This window comes from Sceloporus undulatus, chromosome 3, assembly GCF_019175285.1.
Source record: "Sceloporus undulatus isolate JIND9_A2432 ecotype Alabama chromosome 3, SceUnd_v1.1, whole genome shotgun sequence".
Lineage (NCBI taxonomy): Eukaryota > Metazoa > Chordata > Lepidosauria > Squamata > Phrynosomatidae > Sceloporus > Sceloporus undulatus.
In genome coordinates this window covers 93694984-93715221 of record NC_056524.1, presented here as the reverse complement: position 1 = coordinate 93715221, position 20238 = coordinate 93694984, and the positions used below count along the sequence as shown (strand labels likewise).

At 40.1% G+C, this 20238-nt stretch overlaps 1 long non-coding RNA gene across 1 annotated transcript in view; it reads left to right on the top strand.

Annotated features, from left to right (window-relative positions):
* LOC121926683 overlaps nt 1–19871 on the top strand; it is a 60052-nt gene extending 40181 nt beyond the window's left edge. The window contains exons 3-4 of the long non-coding RNA XR_006103057.1: nt 425–572; nt 19654–19871. This is a non-coding gene — a long non-coding RNA (uncharacterized LOC121926683). The remainder of the gene's footprint in view (nt 1–424; nt 573–19653) is intronic.
* The last annotated feature ends 367 nt before the right edge of the window (nt 19872–20238 follow it).

The following is a 20238-nucleotide window of genomic DNA, read 5'->3' as shown; positions in this document are numbered from 1 at the left end:
CCCATAGGGCTCTCTGCTCCTTTTAAACTCCGTTTTTGGATTGATTCCTATGGGGAAGGGAGGTGAGAGATTTCAGTAAGCCGAGGGACTAAGGAGAGGCGAGCTCCATGCTCCAAGCCTCCCTTTTTCCTCTTTCCTGGGAGCAGTGCCTCTCCCGAGCCGTCCAACCACTGAGTGGCGACATCATCAGTACACAGCCCACAAAACGTAATAGAGCAAACCATTCTGAGAACGGTTTCAAGAAAAAGGAAGTGCTGTGCGGTAAAATGCGTTCCAATCACGTTCCGATCACGTTCCAGTTTACTCAATGTGGTAATATCCGTTCCAGGAACGTTCTCATCACGTTACGTGCAGAACGTTCTGAGAACGATATGCGGTAATCTCCAATGTCTTATATTTTAAACTTTTTTTTTTGTATTTTCAGAATGAAGAGTCAAAACGTGTTGCCTTTTACTGCCAAAGGGACACTCAGGATGAAATCTAATACCTTATGAGATCCCTGCTTCAGAGCCTGTTGCTCCTTCTTCCCATAATAGCTCCAATTAGAAACTGAACAGACACATGATTCTAAGGTCAGCTCTCTCTCTCTCTCTCTCTCTCTCTCCCTCTCCCTTTCCCTCTCCCTCCCTCTTTCTCTGTCACTCTGACTGCTGCTGCACTGCAAAATTAATGCCGCTTGACACCAATTTAACTGTCACAGCTCCATCCTATGGAATCCAGAAATCTGTGGTCGTTGTGGCACCATATCTCTCTGACAGAAAACTACAAATCCCAGAACTCCATAGCATTGAGACATAGCAGCTAACGTGGTGTCAGACTGCATTAATCCTGCAGTATGTCAGTAGCCCCTTTCTCTCCTACATACAAACAAACACACACACAAAGAGACACCACACTGGATTTTTTTTTAACACTTATGGTTACTGTATGTTCTCCTTTTCTCTGCCATTCTTTTTCAGAGCTAAAATTTCTGTCTGGTTGGATTTTAAAAATGTCTGAGGAATTTTAAAACATCATTTGTTGCTGCACTGCTTCCCACCAGTGCCAGCTCCTCATCATCATCTTGTCAGCACCATCAAGAGGTCTTCTGGGAGACATGGGGGAGGACAACCTGGCAGAGCATTCAGAGTGGGAGACAGGAGAAAGAAGAGGAACAGACTTAGAAGGGGGTTAGATGAGTGAGGCAGCAGAGGGACAGCAGCCACAGTGGGGCAATGGAACAGGGCAGTTTGGTGGAGTAGGTGAAGTAGCTGTTGGAAGAGATGCAGGGTGAGAAAGGGAGGGGAAATTGTTACAGGGTTTATATATTGTGTGTATGTGTGTATATATATACCCCCAAACACAGAGACACATACACACATATATATGTTAATGTATGTACAGTGGACCTTTGATATCCACTGGGGTTTGGTTCCAGGACCCCATGGATACCAAAAACTGTGGATGCTCAAATACCATTAAATACAATGGTATAGTAAAATGGTGTCCCTTAAAATGACATAAAATGACAAAATCAAGCTTTGCTTTTGTGGAATATATATATGATTCCTTATCCATGGATAAAGAATCTATGAATACAGAGAGTGAGCTGTATTTAAATAAAAAGGAAGGTCAGGAATATTTCTTGTAACAATTATCACAGCTTATTGAACAGGGGTATTTAGAGTGAAAGGTGTCATGGGGCAAAGCAGAGAGGCTATGATTGCTTTGGGGCCGTGGTGAACGGGTGCTGCGGTATTAAAGCCAGCTAGTACCATGGTCCTGAATGGGCCGCCAGCAAAAGCAGCTTTTTTCCATTCCATTTTGAGCTAACTTCAGGCAGCATTAACCAGACCCAGAGCAGCTTCCAGATGTCATTTGAATGCTACACCTCCAAAGCACCAGAAGGTGCTTTATTTGGCCCATCTGCTTTTGGCCATAGTAAGTAATAGTTTGAAATAGTCAGTCACTAAATGTGTCTACTTTACAGTAACACTACATTGTCTGAAAAGAGGACCTACAGGCCTTGGATGTTTCTCCAGCTCTTTGTGCCTTTTCTGTTGACCTAATAAACATATTTCTATAGATTTTGAAATTTTCCCTATGTTATATATAGTTCTTTTTTATTATTTTAAAAGGTCATCAGATTCCTTGGAAACTGGCTTTGGCTCATCTCTGATACTGTCCTAGGATGCCCTTGAAAAAAGATTAAGGGATTTTCTATGTGAGTTATGAATATGAATATACACATATACACACACACTCAGAGAGAGAAAGATTTCTGAAAAAAATAAATCTCCAAACATTCACATATAAACACATGGGGTTGGGAGTGTTTTGAATAGCTCGAGTGTATCTATTTGGATCTTTAAAAGTAGCACAAATAGCTCAGGAAGAGATGAAAAGCTTAACCTTTATTGTGACGTGATAAAGATCAGAAAGGGAACCCAGACTGAATAGTGTTTGGAACTTTGGTGTCTTGCCCCCTTCCTTTGCTTTGTTTCATTGGCGGGAGAAAAGTAGCGTTCTGCCTTGGGAACACTCTTTTCTTGTCTGTGCATAAAGTCAAGGTATCAGATTTTAAAAGCAGGAACAACAAAAGCTCTGTTCGTTCAGATAACAGTGAGTGGGGTTTTTTTCTCAGGCTTTAGAACCAAGCAGTAGCAGACATTATTGCCAGAGACTGGATTTTATCTGATGTATATACCCTGTAAGAAATGAAACTTTCCCCAGCTGAAGCTTTAGTAAGAGGATAGCTCAGAGGGGGTAGAAAACAGAAAAGGAAACTGCTGTATGTTATTTTCCCCCTTTTAACACTCATTTTTGCCTCCAAGGCAACTCCCGATATGATTAACAAACAGGAGCCACAGGCATCAGGATGTGATATTATCAGGGGATGAAAAGAAAGCAGAAAAGCAACTGCAGGAGTGAAATAAGGCCTGTTTGAATGGTTATTTTCCACCTGCTGAAATCTTTTGGGATCTGTATAGATACGTTGTGGGCTGATATACAGCATGTCAGATTGTTCCCTTCATAAAGCCTTCTTGGGTATTTTTGCCCCCTTTCATTTAGAAATAATTTTGACACGTGACATAAATTATTGCCAATAGGATTCAGTAAGGGAAGGGAAGAAAATCAGTTTTCTTTCAGTAGTTCTGCTGCATCAGTGTTACTGCTCAATGTTGCAGCCATTAAAACAAAAGAGGAGCTGGGAATCTTCAGCCTGCAACTCCACCAAAGATAACCAATGATAAGGAACTGAGGGAGCTACAGCCCAAAACATCTGTAAAGCTAAAGTTTCAAAACCCTGATTTAAACCATTTATCTCTAATTATTTTCTTCTGGTGTTTTGATCCCAAGAAGACCTAGAAAAGGAACTAAAATTAATTTGCCTATAACACTTTAAACAGAATATATTTAATTCTGGCTGGTAGGAAGATATATTTTCTAACCATTATTTTGGTCTATGACTGTAAATAGATGATGATGATGATGATGATGATGATGATGATGATGATCATCATCATCATCATCATCATCATCATCATCATCATGTTCCAACCAGTGAAGTATAGTATCATTAGGCAATATTGGGACATATTCACTGGTCACATCCGGGTTTTTAAAAAGACTTTAGAAATTACCAGAATAACTGCCACAAATGGACCTTCCATTTTATACTCACAAGCCTCTACTGATTTCATTTAACTACTCATAGTTTAAAGGATCCAGCTGAAGAGTTCTAATCCCATCATGAAAGATCCTATCTGAAATCAGGAACACCACTCCAGCATCAGTGACATTTTACACCATTCTGTTGAACCGGTTGTAAAGTTTTCCATATCAAGTCCACAGTGGGTCCTCTTGAACCAGGGGCCTTCCAACTATTAGTTTATGTGCTCCTTTCCCACAGTTGTCAAAGAAAAGGACGGAAAGGTTAACTGGAGCATAAAAGAAGATTATTTGGTAAGAATAAGCCAAGGTTCACTAAACTTTGGGTTCACTCCATATATTCTCAGATATGAGAAATTTCTGACCTGTGCACAAAATTCAACAACTAGGGCTCCCTATTTACCTTCTTTACCAATTCTGAAATCATGACAAGGTAATGCTCTTATTTCTGATCAATAGGTCATCAGAGATCAGTACTTTTCCCTTCTGGACATTGAATAGGTATCCTAGCCAGCAAACATTTTGCCTCCAATCCAATTTTGCTTCTGGTTGAAAATAAGAGCTTTTCCCCATAGGGGAAAGGCTGAAAAGGATGCTTCTGGACACTCAGGGAGGGCAAAATGTGAATAGTAAGTCTACTAAATCATAAATAGTGTGAACTCAGATGATAAGTGCATCTACTCAGATGGAAGTTTAATAACTCAAGAGTCCTTGTGACTATTACTTAGGATAGTCTCTGTGCTAAACCAGTGTCTGCTGTCAGTAATGGAGTGGATGAAGCAAACAAACTGAAGCTTAATCCAGACAAGACAGAGTTGCTCCTGGTCATAAGGCAGATCAGCGAATTGGGGCTTTTCCAGTGCTGGATAGGGTCACACTCCCCCTGAAATCTCAGGCTCACAGCTTGGGTGTGCTCCTGGACTCCACTCTGAGCCTGGATGTCCAGGTTTCAGAAGTGGCCAGGAGAGCATTTGCACAGCTTAAACTTGTGCACCAGCTGCACCCATTCCTTGAGACATTAGATCTGGCTACAGTGATATATGCCATGATTACATGGCAATGCACTCTACTTGGGGCTGCCTGAGGAATCTGTCTGGAAACTTTAGTGGGTTCAAAATTCTGCAGCCAGAATGCTGATCTGGGCCAGTTACAGGAAGCATATAACTCCCTTGTTTACCTCCCTTGGCTACCTGTTTGTTTCCAGGTACAATTCCAAGTGCTGGTCATAACCTACAAAGGCATACACAGCTTGAATCCAGACTATTGTGCTCAACTTGAGGATAATGGAGCAGAGGACAGAATAGGGGAATTTCAGCATAGAATAAGCAAAAAGATAGTACAGGAATACCTTGTAAATCTAAATGAATATAAGTCTCTAGGCCCAGATGAACTACATCCAAGAGTATTAAAAGAACTGGCAAATGTAATAACGGAGCCATTGGCAATAATCTTTGAGAACTCCTGGAGAACAGGAGAAGTGCCAGCAAATTGGAGGAGGGCAAACACTGTCCCCATCTTCAAAAAGGGGAAAAAAGAGGATCCCAACAATTATCGTCCAATTAGTCTGACATCAATACCAATAAAGATTCTAGAGCAGAGCATTAAACAGAGAATCTGTGAACATCTAGAAGGCAATTCCATAATCACAAAGAGTCAACATGGGTTTCAGAGAAACAAGTCATGCCAGACAAATCTTAACTCTTTCTTTGATAAAATTTCCAGCTTGGTAGATGAAGGGAATGCTGTGGATATAATATATCTTGATTTCAGTAAAGCCTTTGAAAAAGTTGTCAGCAACTCATCTGAGCCATATAACCAATGCTGGCATATAGCAGAGTATAACTGGAAAATTCAGAAACGTAGTTCACAGCCCTCAGTAGAGATAACAGCAACTGGATGTCTTCCAGGAACTGAAGGAATGCAGGAATCTCTGGGGACTCTCAGCAACCGATGCCAGGCTTCAGCTGATTAACAACAGGCAAGCCAAGTCTCCCAAAGTGCTATCTTTATTTACAGAATGCTATCCAAATCACCAACACTATAATACAGATCACACGAATACCAACTCGTACTACAACCCACAAGCAATTACTGGAAGCCCTTGAGTTTATATAGCCTTCAGACCATGTGAACTCCCAAACTCAGCCACTTCCTGTCCCACACTGTAAAGTGTCCTCCTGTGCAATCCAGACACATATTTCATCATCCAGGCTTAGTGCGCGCAGGCACCAGAGTGTCCTTGAGGCTATGAGCATCAGCTGTGCTTGATCAGCCTTGTCCTTCCAGTGTTGGATGCTCATGGTCAGACACACACACATCTAAGCATTTCCCAGTGTACTGACTTTAACCCTTTGACAAAGGTTTCCCATGACATTCTTGCAAACAAGCTTGTAAAATGTAGGCTAGACAAGGTAATTGTTAGATGGATTTATAATTGGTTGACTGGCCAAACCCAAAGGGTGCTCAAAGGGTGCCCCTTTTCATCCTGGAGAGAAGTGACCAGTGGGGTTCCACAGGGTTTTGTCCTGGGCCCAGTGTTATTCAAAAGGGATCTAGGAGTCCAAGTAGACCACAAGTTGAACATGAGTGAACAGTGTGATGCGGCAGCTAAAAAGGCCAATGCAATTTTAGGCTGCATCAATAAAAGTATAGTGTCTAGATCAAGAGAAGTAATATTGCCACTGTATTCTGCTTTGGTCAGGCCCCACCTAGAATACTGTGTCCAGTTCTGGGCGCCACAATTCAGAAAGAACATTGAGAAACTGGAGCGTGTCCAAAGGAGGGCAACAAAAATGGTGAAGGGTCTGGAAACCATGTCCTATGAGGAACGACTTAGGGAGCTGGGGATGTTTAGCCTGGAGAAAAGAAGGTTAAGAGGTGATATGATAGCGCTATTTAAATATTTGAAGGGATGTCATATTGAGGAGGGAACAAGCTTGTTTTCTTCTGCCCCAGAGAACAGAACCCGGAACAATGGATGCAAGCTCCAGGAAAAGAGATTCCACCTCAACATTAGGAGGAACTTCCTGACAGTAAGGGCTGTTCGACAGTGGAATGCACTCCCTCGGAGGGTGATAGGTCTTTAATAGGTCCTTGGAGGTCTTTAAACAGAGGCTGGATGGCCATCTGTCAGGGATGCTTTGATTTGGATTTCCTGCATGGCAGGGGGTTGGACTGGATGACCCTAGTGGTCTCTTCCAACTCTATGATTCTATGATTCTAATATCTTTACCAATGACTTGGATGACAGAATTGGGAACATACTTATCAAATTTGCAGATGACACCAAATTAAGAGGAGTAGCTAATGCCCCAGAGGACAGGATCAAAATTCAAAACAACCTGAATAGACTAGAAAGCTTGGCCAAAGCTAACAAAATAAAATTCAACACAGAGAAATGTAAGATACTGCACTTAGGGCCGAAAAATAAAATGCACAGATATAGGATGGGTGACACCTGGCTGAACAAAACTTTGGGTGAAAGGGATCTCAGAGTCCAAGTAGACCACAAATGGAACATGAGTCAATAGTGTGATATGACAGCTAAAAAGGCCAATGCGATTTTAGGCTGCATCAATAGAAGTATAGTGTCTAAATCAAGAGAAGTAATAGTGCCACTGTATTCTGCTTTGGTCGGGCCCCACCTGGAATATGGTGTCCAGTTCTGGGCACCACAATTCTGGGTATGTTTAGCTTGGAGAAGAGATGGTTAAGAGGTGATATGATACCCCTGTTTAAATATTTGAAGGGATGTCATATTGAGGAGGGAGCAAGCTTTTTTCTGCTGCTCCAAAGAACAGGACCCGGAGCAATGGATGCAAGCTCCAGAAAAAGAGATTCCACCTTAACATTAGGAGGAACATCCTGACAGTAAGGGCTGTTTGACAGTGGAACCACTCCCTTGGAGTGTAGTGGAGTCTCCTTCCCTGGAGGTCTTTAAACAGAGGCTGGATGGCCATCTGTCGGAGATGCTTTGATTGAGAGTTCCTGCATGGCAGGGGGGTTGGACTGGATGGCCCTTGTGGTCTCTTCCAACTCTATGATTCTATTATTCTATTTGAGAGACCGTATCTTCCCATGTGAACCTGCAAGAGCCCTAAGATCTGCAGGAGAAGGCTTTCTCTTGGACCCATCAAGATCACAGGCTTGTCTAGAAAGGACATGACAGAGAGCCTTCTCGGTGGCTGCTCCCACCCTCTGGAATGCCCTTCCTTGGGAGGCTAGGCTGACCTGTCCCTGCTCGCTTTTTGCCACCAAGTAAAAACATTTTTATGTCGGCAGGCTTTCTGTACATAATGCCTAGGAGGGTGGTTTTATGGAGCAGGTGATTTTTTAGTCTGTTTTTAACATGAGTATATTTTACGTGGCTTTATATTATATTGTATATTGTGAATTTTATGTGATTTTATATATAGACATTTTAATTGTTTGAATTTTATAATAATTCTAAAGGTTTTATCTGTGAGCTGCCTTGGGTCCCCTTGGGAAGAAAGGTGGGGTATAAATGAAATAAATAAATAAATAAAACAATCAATTATACTTCTGAGGAGATATAATGGAAAACAGATTTAATAGTTCATTTCCTCTACTAATATGGTGATTTTGGCACCATCCACCTATTAGATTTGGTCTACAGACTTTCCCCAGATTGGAATTTGTCTCCTGGAGCAAAAAAGGTTTCACATGCCTGTTATACAGTCGTTCCATGCAGGTTTGTTCATAAGACTGAAAAAAATTAAATCTGTATCCCCAATTATTATTATTATTATTTAAGGCAATGTCAGATGTAGATTTGGGGAATGCCTCAAATGAGTCTGACTTCCTCCTCACTGTTGTTCAGTACTTCCAGCTCACATCTTCTCTGTTTGGCGCAGAGCACGTGAAACAAGAGTTGAGTCAGGTGGCAGAGAGCACTTCCTGCCATTTCTATTCACTGTTGATGCATAGCTTATTCATTCACCCATGCTCCCTCCTAGCAGGAGAGAGTTGGCGAGTGATAAGCACTAAGTAGGAAAACAAAAAATCTCTGCTTGCTAGCTGGCCTCACTCTATACCTCTGAGTGGCAATCCTCACCATGACCTAGACAAAGAGGACAGGGAAATCAGTATGTCGTTCAGTGACAGTAACTGCTCCTTCTTGTCTTGTGATTTTTTATTGATCTGTATGCCACTTTGGGATCCCTTTTGGCTTAGGAACACTGTAAAATGCTTAAAATAAAATACTTTTTTGTTTTGACCTGTCTCTTTGTTCTTTCCCTAGATCAAATAAAAAGGAATAGCATGGGCCTCAGCAGGGTACTGCATGATGGCAGGGCTCCTCTACACAGCCATAAAGGATAAATGCCCTGTCCCCATACTCTCCAATTGTTCTGATTTGTCAGAGACAACCCTGATTAATCCTCTGCTGTCCCACTTCTACAGCTGCTTTTAAAATGCCTCAGTTTCTCTTTTCTATCCCACTTTCCTCCTTATTCTCATTTTACTGAAAGTGTTGAAAACTTGAGTTCACAGTACAACTGTAGTTTTCATTCAGCTGAGCAGGATGTTAAAGCATATCAATTTATATTAAATTTTGGAGTGTGTGTGGAATTCATTTTGACCCCAAGCTGATCTCCAAGGGGCACCACCATTTCTCCAAAGCAGAGATGTCATGTAAGCAGTTTGTAAAGGAGGGGGTAGGAGCCCTAGAGATAAGACTGGCAATTCCCCACAGGAAGTTTGGGAGTTGCTAGACAAGAAAAATAATTTCCTCCAAAAACCAGTGCAATACCTGCTGTTTGTTTTCAGCCTCACACCTGAAGGCCCAGTGATTAAGTCAATGACCATCTATTCATATGTTTGCCTTCCTTGACTGTGTTCAGATCCAAGTGTATTGGCTCAGTCTATTCTTCACCTTGGTTTAACAAAAGCCCAGGTCTTTACACCCTTTGTCCTGGCTGCAGCTAAGCCATTAAGTTTATAGCTAGAGATTAGAAATTGTCTATATAAGCCTCAGTCTAAGCACACACCGATGTGCTACATTCAGAATACAGCCTGGCTTCACATCAGACTGAACTCTGATTTTAGCTCCCTCAGCCATTTTCCATCACGTTTTAGCAACCGTCTCCTTTCATCATCTACATCCACATCTGATTCTCAGAAAAGCCTTTGGAGGTAAGTATCTCCCGTAGATTTACCTCTATCAACTCTTTCTGGAATTTCCCTCCATTACTTTCATTGAGAATTGTGTGAATGCGTGTATGTGTGTGCCCTGTGCTGTATGTTTGTTTTCCCCTTTTAATAAATATTTGGACTTAATTGGACCAGTCTGTCTCAGCATCGTCTCTGAAGGGATTCTTCTGGACCTCTCATAGACATCACGGGACACGGTCTCGCAAGGGTGCTGTTAGGACCCTCCCTCTCAGCAATTTGAGCTAAATTCAGAAATTCCCCTAATTAGATCCTTCTTAACAAGGATGAGGGGGTATAATCTTGCTGTTCCCTATAGACTTAGGCAAAAGGAAACTGTTGAAATTGCTCCTGTGTGTTTTTTCTCATTGAATAACTTTTTTCATCTTGACTACTCTGGTGTTGCTTGGGCCCACGTGTCCCAGTTTTCATCCATGAAACATTGTAGGGTACCTAAAGATAACAAAAATAAATTTTATAAAAAATTGCAAAAAAATACTAATGGAACTAGAGTATGAGAATGTAATCATGATGGGAGACTTTAATGGAGTTATCCAACCCAATATAGACAGATCATCAGATAAACCCATCAAAGACACGCAGGGAAGATTACCAAAAAGTTTTTTCGAACTGCTAGAAAATTGTAGCATGACTGAGGTCTGGAGACATCTATACCCGAAAGAGAAGTGTTTCACTTTTTTTTCAGATAGACATCAATCACTATCAAGGCTAGATATGTTCTTTGTGTCACAGAATTTCTTGAAAGAAATTTTAAAAAATGGATACGCTTAGTAGAACCATCTCAGATCATAACCCTATAATATTAAACTTGAACGAAACTAATAGAACCAACAATTGGTACCTAAACGAAGATCTTTTAAAGGATGAAAAAATTGTGAAAGAATTTAAGATAATGTTTCAACACTTCCTAAAAGAAAATAAGGACAAAGAGATCCAGATATCAACAGTATGGGATGCAGGTAAAGCTGTGATCAGAGGTTTCTTTACACAATGGAATATAAGAATCCAAAGGGAGAAAAAAACAAAAGGTAATGAAACTAAACAAGCTGCTTAAGGACAAGGAACAGGACCTACAGAAATTTCCAAGAGATAAGAAAACTCAAAGGGAAATAAAACTGATACAGAAGCAATTGGATCTAGAAGCAACAGATGAATTAAATAAAAGACTCAGACTGACCAAACAAAAATCTTTTGAACATGCAAATAAGACGGGGAAATGGTTAGCCCACAAATTAAAAAAAGAAAAAGAAAAAAAAGCTATTAATAAGATCAACTCAGGTAAAGGAATTGTAACTCAACAAGATGAAATTAAAGAGGTTTTTGTTAACTTCTATCAAAATCTTTACAATGACAAGCAAACAGACGAGGAAGCAATCAGAGATTATATAGCTTTGTCAAATATAGAGAGGCTAACGGAAGCCCACAAGACACAATTGAATCAGCCAATATCCATACAAGAGGTTTGGGATGCAATTGACTCCAGTAAATTAGGTAAATCACCAGGGAACGATGGGCTAACAGCAAAATTCTACAAAACTTTTAAACTCGAATTAGGGGGTATCCTACAGGAAATTATGAATAAAGCATTGGATGAAACAATACCTAAATCCTGGAAAGAAGCAGAAATAATCATGTTACCCAAGGAGGGGAAAGATACTCTAGAACCAATCAACTATCATCCAATTTCATTATTAAATAATGATTATAAAATTTTTGCTACAATTTTAGCAAATCGATTAAAATCTTGTTTTAAAGACCTTATTGATGAGGACCAAAGGGGCTTCCTACCACAGAGATTTATGAGAGACAATTCCAGAATCTTATTGAACGTTTTGGAATATTATGAACGCCATAACGATAAGCAGTTAGGCTTAATGTTTATCGACCTAGAAAAAGCTTTTGATTCGGTCAATTGGCAAACTCTCCTAGAAATTCTGAAAAAAATTCAAATTGGTTCAAATTTTATGAATTGGATAACTAAAATATACCAAGACCAAAAACCCCAAATTAGGATAAATGGTGAAAAATCTAAATTTATTAATATAAAAAGGGGTACAAGGGAAGACGAATGGATCAAAGTAATTGACTTTTTAGAAGCAAACTGGGGAGAGATAGCAGTAACAGTATTCAAATAAAGGGACTCAATCTCGACTAGCACTGGAAACTAACTATAACAGGTGAAAATTTGTTATCGGAAGGGAGATGGGATCCACTAAAAAGGTTAGAACACGGAAAGTCAATGAGTATGAATTAATTGGAAACAGATAGGAGGAAGTCATTGTATGTATGTAAGGATAGAATGAATGATAAGTGTAAAGAAGAGGTGGAATAATAGGAGAATGAATGCAAAAGATAAGGATAGGGTAGTAGGGAAGTAGTTGAAGGGATAAGTAGATGTAGAAAGTAAGAGTAGGTAGTTAAGTTAAACAGTTGTAGGACAAGGAAATTAATGAAGGATAGAAAGTTTAGGAAGACGAGGAAAAGAGAAAGAAGAGAAGAAAGAAATAAGAAAGGAAATTAAGATAAGGATAAAGATAGGGACTAAGTTGGAAGAGAGAAAATGAAAGGGTCATGTGGTAGAGAAGGCTTGTTGGATTTGCGGGTAGGATATTCGTTACACTGTATTAGTTAACATTAGTTTGTGTTACCAATACTCGACTTATGTATGATAAAGCTGAGTGCAAGTGTTTATATCTGTGAATGTCAAAGTGTTTGTATCCGTGTATGTCAAAGTGTTTGGATTCGTGTATGTCAAAGTGTTTTTTAATAATAAAAATTTAAAAATTATATATATATATATATAAAAGAAAGATTGTAGGGTATGTAAACAGCAGCACTAGCTATAATAACAAATGCATGTTGACCAGGTGACACAGCCTATGAAAGTTAACAGCTTTCATACAGTAATTTCTCATTGTCAGAAATTGCATCCACTCACCTCAGTGGTTAGGACTGTGTTTCAGCTACAGCTCTGTAAAGGGACAATCTTATATTACCTAGAAAGTGTACATAGTGGCATAGCAACCAGTATGGAATAACTTCTATTGAACCCACTCTGAGCTCTGCATAAATATGCATAGGATTGGTCTCCACTGCACTATTTGTAATACAAGGTATAGGACTGGGATAATATCTCTTCCCCACCACTGCCGCTATATTTACAGTGGCCAAAAACATACATACTGGATTATTGAAGAAAACATACTTTTATTTTCATATTGAAAATAAATGTGAGAAAATATTCTTTGTAAGAAAATACCCCTTTGCTCTTCAATGAAAGGGAGGGGGATAGAAGTATATTTGCTCTTGTATAGCTGTTGGGACCGGAGGCTCCAATGTGCACTCTTATGTGTCTTTCTTTTTTCAGTAGGAGATAATACAGTATTGAAAATAAATCCCCCTACATTCCCAATGTGGTTTATATCAGTGGAAATTTGGATATGATTATAACTGAAAAATAAGAGGAACTAGCTGTGATTTGGCAGAGTGTCTCCACAGTCATTGTGACAACCATTTCCCTTTACAATTATGCAATTCATATCCAGGCACAATGAAAGCACCAGTTCCTGTATCTCATTTAAACAAGGCTCAAGCAGTGCGCAGTTCTTCTCCTGACCCACTGAACAAGATGGCAGATTACTATTTTAGGGTTGCTGTCAAAGGCCCTTGAGGTTTAAGACAAGCAAAGGAAACCAAGAGGGTTAGTTGTTATCAGACAACCTTGGGAATATTTCTGAACTATTTTCAGCCCTTTCAGTTGACCTATATTTATTATCATAGGCTGCCTCTTTGCAAGAAACTGAGTCATTTCTAAATTTCCTTCAGGGAAATTCTTGCCCTTATCAGCTTCAAAGACAACTCTTGACTATGTTGTGTAGTAAATACCCTTGATGTAGTGACTCTTTGATTGACTTTTATGATGTGAAATTCCCTTAGTAAAGAGAGAGAAGCTTTCTAACTGCATTAAACCAAGCCACTCATAAAAGGACTGCTAATCAAGCTAAATATTCACTGTACTGGTTCACATAAGGCCAAAGATAGTACACCAGTAACAATCCAGCTTTCTCAGATACACAACCCACTTACTATGGAATGCACTTTCAATGGAGCTCCATGTAGACCTTTTTGTGCTGATTTGTCCATATGTTGATTCAAGAACATTGCAGGCTAATATATTTATCCAGGAAGTGCTTGGACCCCTGTGTCCTATGGTGTCCTATGGTGGCATTAGGAAGGAAAAGGAGCTATAAAAAGCAGTCTCTTTTCCAAAGTACAGCAGTAGAGAACTCCTAATGAAATGTATTCAGGAGTAGAAAATGAATCTGTTAGTCAATAGTCCACCACTCCCCCAAAACTCCTAGTTATTTTCTATAGAAAAAATACTAACATTGTTAAGAACAAATGTGAACAAAGTCCAAAGGTTCAACACATCTTTGAGTTGGTTGCATTTTTGGTTTTGTTACTGTCAGGAGAAGCCTACTTTGCCTTTGAAGGGTCCCCAGTTTTGCCTGGACTTCTTAATTAAGTTGAATATAATGCAGTTACTTTGTAATTATGGGTGATGCAAATTAATCATCTGCGTATTTCCCAAACAAAGTAATGGTTTCACTTGTCTCCCAAAAAGGAAATCAAGCATTTAATGAAATGGTGAGGGGTAGAAAATCGAATCTGAAGTCAACATCACATCTGAACTCTAACACACAAGAGAATGCTCTTCCTAATGTATGCTTGGATAAGATAATATTAGATAAGTAATAAAAATCAAGAGTATATTGTTGTAGACATCCTCTTTATGCATGGTTAGGAACATCCGAATCAATGATGAATAGAGCTGATAGCCAGGAATGTTACCTGTTCAGACCATGTCACAGAGTGCTAGAATTTCTGTTTAAATAATGTACATAAATGAAAAATATATTATATTTTGAGCTGCCTGTCAAAAAAAAAAAACAACCTGATAATTTAAACATTTGAAAATATTCAGTGGCTTTGTTCTTACTTACAATATAAGCAGTAGCAATAGCAAATGCACAAAAGATCATATTTTTACTGTGTTATCCCTTTCAATGGCTTTCTTATTTGTCCTAGAACAGTGATTCTCAAACTTTAGTACTCCAGATGTTCTGGACTTTGGCTCCCAGAATGTCTAATCATTAGAAGCTGGTTGGGGCTTCTGGCACAATCCTATACAGACTTGCTTCGAAGTAAGTACCATTGAACTTGACAGAATTTTCCTTCAAGTATCCCAAACACCTGAAGAGTCAAATGTTTGAGAACCACTGTTCTAGAAAGTCTTAGGAAGAGATGACCAGAAAAGACTCAAATGCATCTAATCTAATATCCCGTTCCAAATGTAGGACCTTTTAGAAACTGAATGAATTGCAACCATGTCACCTCTCAGTCTTGCAACAGACTAACCAAACACATCCAGATTGTGCCAAATGGAGATCAGGAGAGAACAGGTTGTCCCAAGCCAGTGATTTTTGTTTGATTTGCTACCACCAGTTCAAAATCTCAAGTGATGCCTTCATATGTCTGAAATATATTTAATCCAGGGCTACTGCCAGGCCACTTTCAGGGCTTGTATAACCATTAGCCACTCAACTAATGTGTGCCAAAATCAAAATCAAGTAATGGAAAGATATAAGTCATGCCTCCAGATTGTTGCTTATCTGGATCCAATTTTGGCAATGTAAACACTAGGAAGCTGCCAAAAGATTTTTATGTAGCAATCTCAGAATAATGGTGGAACTGATACATGGCATCTTTCTGTGCTTTTTAGTGTGTTTGATGACCCCTGGCCTGTTCATGCTTCATCCTATTCAGCATCTGTATTCATTACTGTAGTTTCTGTTCTAAACTCCAATTTTCCCAGCAATAAATTGCAAAAGACACTCTCAAAAGATAAAGGAAAGCTAATGTCTAGCTGCAGAGCTTTAGTCACATGCCATGCTTTGTCTTCTTGCTGGGCTCCATATAGTGAAGATCTGTGATATTTGGAAAGCCAAGTGTCCCTGTTTTACCATTCTAGTGCAAAAGGAATATGTGAGAAATTTGCTCTGTGATGATGTGTGTATGCTTTTAATAGATTGACCCAATCTAAAAATCCCAGATCTAACATGGAAATGGATATAATTTGTGGTTCAAAATACATATATTTCTCAGGTTGCAATGTACTCTGAGAGGGGAAATGAGTGTTCAAGATACCTTTTATAAAATGTGTAAGAATAGTGCATACAATCCTAGAATGAGCACATTCATGCTTTTGTTAATGAATCCATTATTGCATCCATTTGAAGGGAGGGAATTGCCTCCAAAAAGTGTAAAGATTTTACTATCAAAAAATCCAGACTGAAGAGGCATGGAATCATCTTCAAAAAACAAAAAGCATGGTGTATACTGAAATTAAGGATTCAATGAAAGTCCACATATGTTACCATCCCTATTCTTTGCTAATTGCATCCAATTCTGGATTATGTTGAATTTGCCATAGGAAGCTGCCTTTTAATAAATCAGCTGCCAGTGTATTGTTTTATTGTCTACTTGCTATAGCTTTTCCACGATGTCATGTTTAGATCCATTCTAGCCACACTAACTCAGATGTTTAACCTAACACTGGAGCTGGGATCCAAATAAGACAGGTGCACCACTTCTGATCTTCTCCTCTTTCATCTCTGCCTCAGGCTAAAGTGATTTCAAAAGTTACAGGACTTAAAGTGAGGGCAAAGCCCCCAGGCCAACCCCATGGGTGATCTCCTTTCCCAACCCCCCAGTTTGCAAGACCTAAAGAGGCACTTCCAGAGTCATAGAATCATAGAATCATAGAGTTGGAAGAGACCACAAGGGCCATCCAGTCCAACCCCCCTGCCATGCAGGAAATCTAAATCAAAGCATCCCCAACAGATGGCCATCCAGCCTCTGTTTAAAGACCTCCAGGAAAGGAGACTCCACTACACTCCGAGGAAGGAGTGTGTTCCACTACTGTCAGGAAGTTCCTCCTAATGTTGAGGTGGAATCTCTTTTCCTGGAGCTTGCATCCATTGCTCTGGATCATAGTCTCTGGAGCAGCAGAAAACAAATTAGCTTCCTCCTCAATATGACATCCCTTCAAGTATTTAAACAGGGCCATCATGTCACCTCTTAACCTTCTCTTCTCCAGGCTAAACTTCTCAAGCTCCCTAAATCGTTCCTCATAGGACATGGTTTCCAGACCCTTCACCATTTTAGTCACTCTCCTTTGGACACATTCCAGTTTTGCAACATTCTTTTTAAATTGTGATGCCCAGAACTGGACACAATATTCCAGGTGGGGCCTGACCAGAGCAGAATAGGGTGTCACTATTACTTCCCTTGATCTAGGCACTATACTTCTATTGATACAGCCTAAAATCGCATTGGCCTTGTTAGCTGCCACATCACACTATTGACTCATGTTCCATTTGTGGTCTACTTGGGCTTCGAGATCCCTTTCACCCAAATTTTTGTTCAGCCAGGTGTCACCCATCCTATATCTGTGCATTTCATTTTTCTGCCCTAAGTGCAGTACCTTACATTTCTCCGTGTTGAAATTCATTTTGTTAGCTTTGGCCCATCTTTCTAGTCTGTTCAGGTCATTTTTAATTTTGATCCTGTCCTCTGGGCTATTAGCTACTCCTACTAATTTGATGTCATCTCCAAATTTGATAAGTTTGCTCTCAATTCTGCCATCCAAGTCATTGATAAAGATGTTGAATAGCACTGGGCCCAGGACAGAACCCTGTGGGACCCCACTGGTCACATCTCTCCAGGATGAAAAAGAGCCATTGTTGAGCACCCTTTGGATTCAGCCAGTCAACCAGTTACAAATCCATGTAACAGCTACAAACAAACAAGCTTCATTTATATACCGCTTCATACCACCTAAGCAGTGTCTAAGTGGTTTACAACTATAAGCTAAATTACCCCCAACAATCTGGGTACTCATTTTAGCGACCTGGGAAGGATGCAAGCCTGAGACGAGCTTGAGCCCGTTTGCTGAGCTTGACTCGCAACCTTATGGTTTTGAGTGAGTGGCTGCACTACAGGCATTTAACCACTGCGCCACCAGGGCTCTATGTTGTCTGTCCCACATTTCACTAGCTTGTTTGCAAGAATGTCATGGGGAACCATGTCAAAAGCCTTACTGAAATCAAGATATAATATATCCACAGCCTTCCCTTCATCTACCAAGCTGGTAATTTTATGGGGGGGAAGAGATTAGGTTTGTCTGGCATGACTGGTTTCTCTGAAACCTGTGTTGACTTATTGTGATTATGGCATTGCTTTCTAGATGTTCACAGTCTCTTTTTAATGATCTGCTCTAGAATCTTTCCTAGTACAGAAATTCAGACTACCTGGATGATAATTGTTGGGATCCTCTTTTTTTCCCCCTTTTTGAAGATGGGGACAACTTTTGCCCTCCTCCAATCTGCTGGAAAATCTCCTGTTCTCCAGGAGTTCTCAAAGATTATTGCCAATGGCTCTAATATTACTTCTGTCAGTTCTTTTAATATCCTTGGATGTAGTTCATCTGGTCCTGGAGACTTATATTTGTTTAGCTTAAACAGGTTTGGATTAAACAGTAATGCAGCCAAATTCAAGATTAACTTTAAAAATGTTACAAAGGCGGGATACAAACCGGCATATAGTACGTATAGGATATGTACTAGGGTTAGGAAGGGGCGGTGCTTCCGCACCCCCCTAACCCTAGTACGTATCCTATACGTACAAGATGGCGGCGCCCCTTCTACATGGGCGCTGCCATCTTTACGTACTGGACGCATAGCGTTCAGACGTGTCGTGGCGCCTATGACATCGCAAATGCGCCGGCGGCGCTTCGCGATGTCATCAGTGCACCGCAAGAAGAAGCTCCGAAATGGAGCTTCTTTTTTGCTCCGCGCAGGAGCCGTGCGGTTTGGCTGCTGCGGCTCCCGCATGGAGCAAACAGCGGCGGCGGGGAAGCGCCACAAAGCGGCGGTTTGTATCCCGCCAAAGGCTATCCCCTTCATTTAATCTGTACCTTTTGGTTCCCATACAAGTGACCAAACAATACTGATGTAACTAATCATTGCTCAGTATTATACCTTGGTTATTCTATAGTTTTATTCAGGTGTTACATATTCAGTTGAATCAACTTGCAAAGGACAGAATGCCTGGACCCACCCACCCCATTATCACTTTCATTCCATGGAAATTGACAAGTCTGAAGAGAAGAGGATCCATAAGACTAAGAACCTTTATTTCCTGGTGCCTTTGCCTACAAGCACTTTGTATGGATAGGAACTTCGTTTCAGGACTTGTTGCTTCCACCTGAAGAATGCAAGAAAGGAGGAACAAAACCAGATGCTCTTCTCTTTGCATATTAAAACTAGAACTAATGCTTGAACAGCATTTGCTCCTGGTAATAATATCTGTGAGAGTCTACATGGTGTAGTGGTTTGAGGTTGGCTGCAGATCTGGAGACCAGAGCCTGAATCCTATGCGCCATGGGAACCCACTGGGTGATCTTGGGCACATCACACTATTTCACCTTCAGGAATGCAAAGGCAAAACCCTTCTAAACTAATTTTGCCAAGAAACCTGTGACAGGTTTGGTCAGAGTTGCCATAAGTCAATGCTTGAAGGGACACAACCATAAAAATATTTGTGAAAGGTGGGATGGAACTGTTAAATGCTTCTGATCCTAAAGCTATTTTTCCTGGACACACAGTGATGAGAGTCCTGTTGGCTTACAATTTGTGATCACTATTTCAGTTCATTCTTCTAATTTCCTGACATTTCTTATTTTTACTTCAGGATGAATTTGATCTTGTATATGAGCAACTGGAGAAAATAGTCTGAGGTATTCTAATCTACCTCAGTGACTGTATCACTCTGTTGTTCCTCGAACCTCCACAATTACAAATGACTTCAACTCATCTACAGGAAGCAACAATCCTCTATCCCATCCTATCAAATCTCATTCCTCCACAGCAAAGGGAACCAGAAGGCTTCAGAACTTCTTACCAAAGGAGACTAGGTTGATTATTATTATTATATTATTATTATTATTATATTGATATATATTATATTTTCCCACTCTCCCTGCGGATTACAATATAAGATAAAATACAAAAAAGGTAACAAAAGCATAATAAACATATATTAACCCCTGACCCTCCCACCATTACAAATAATAACATTCAATAAGAGTTAAAATAATTACATTAATAGCATAGCCTAAAATAAGCAGGAAGAAGTGGGCAGGTTGAAGGCAGATAGGTCTGTCTTTCTTTGGGAGATCAGTCTGGGAAGGTCCACCAAAAGAGATCCATCTTGAGAGCACTTTTAAAGGCATCTAAGGTGGTGATAAGATGTCTCTCTTCCAGTAGGTCATTCCAC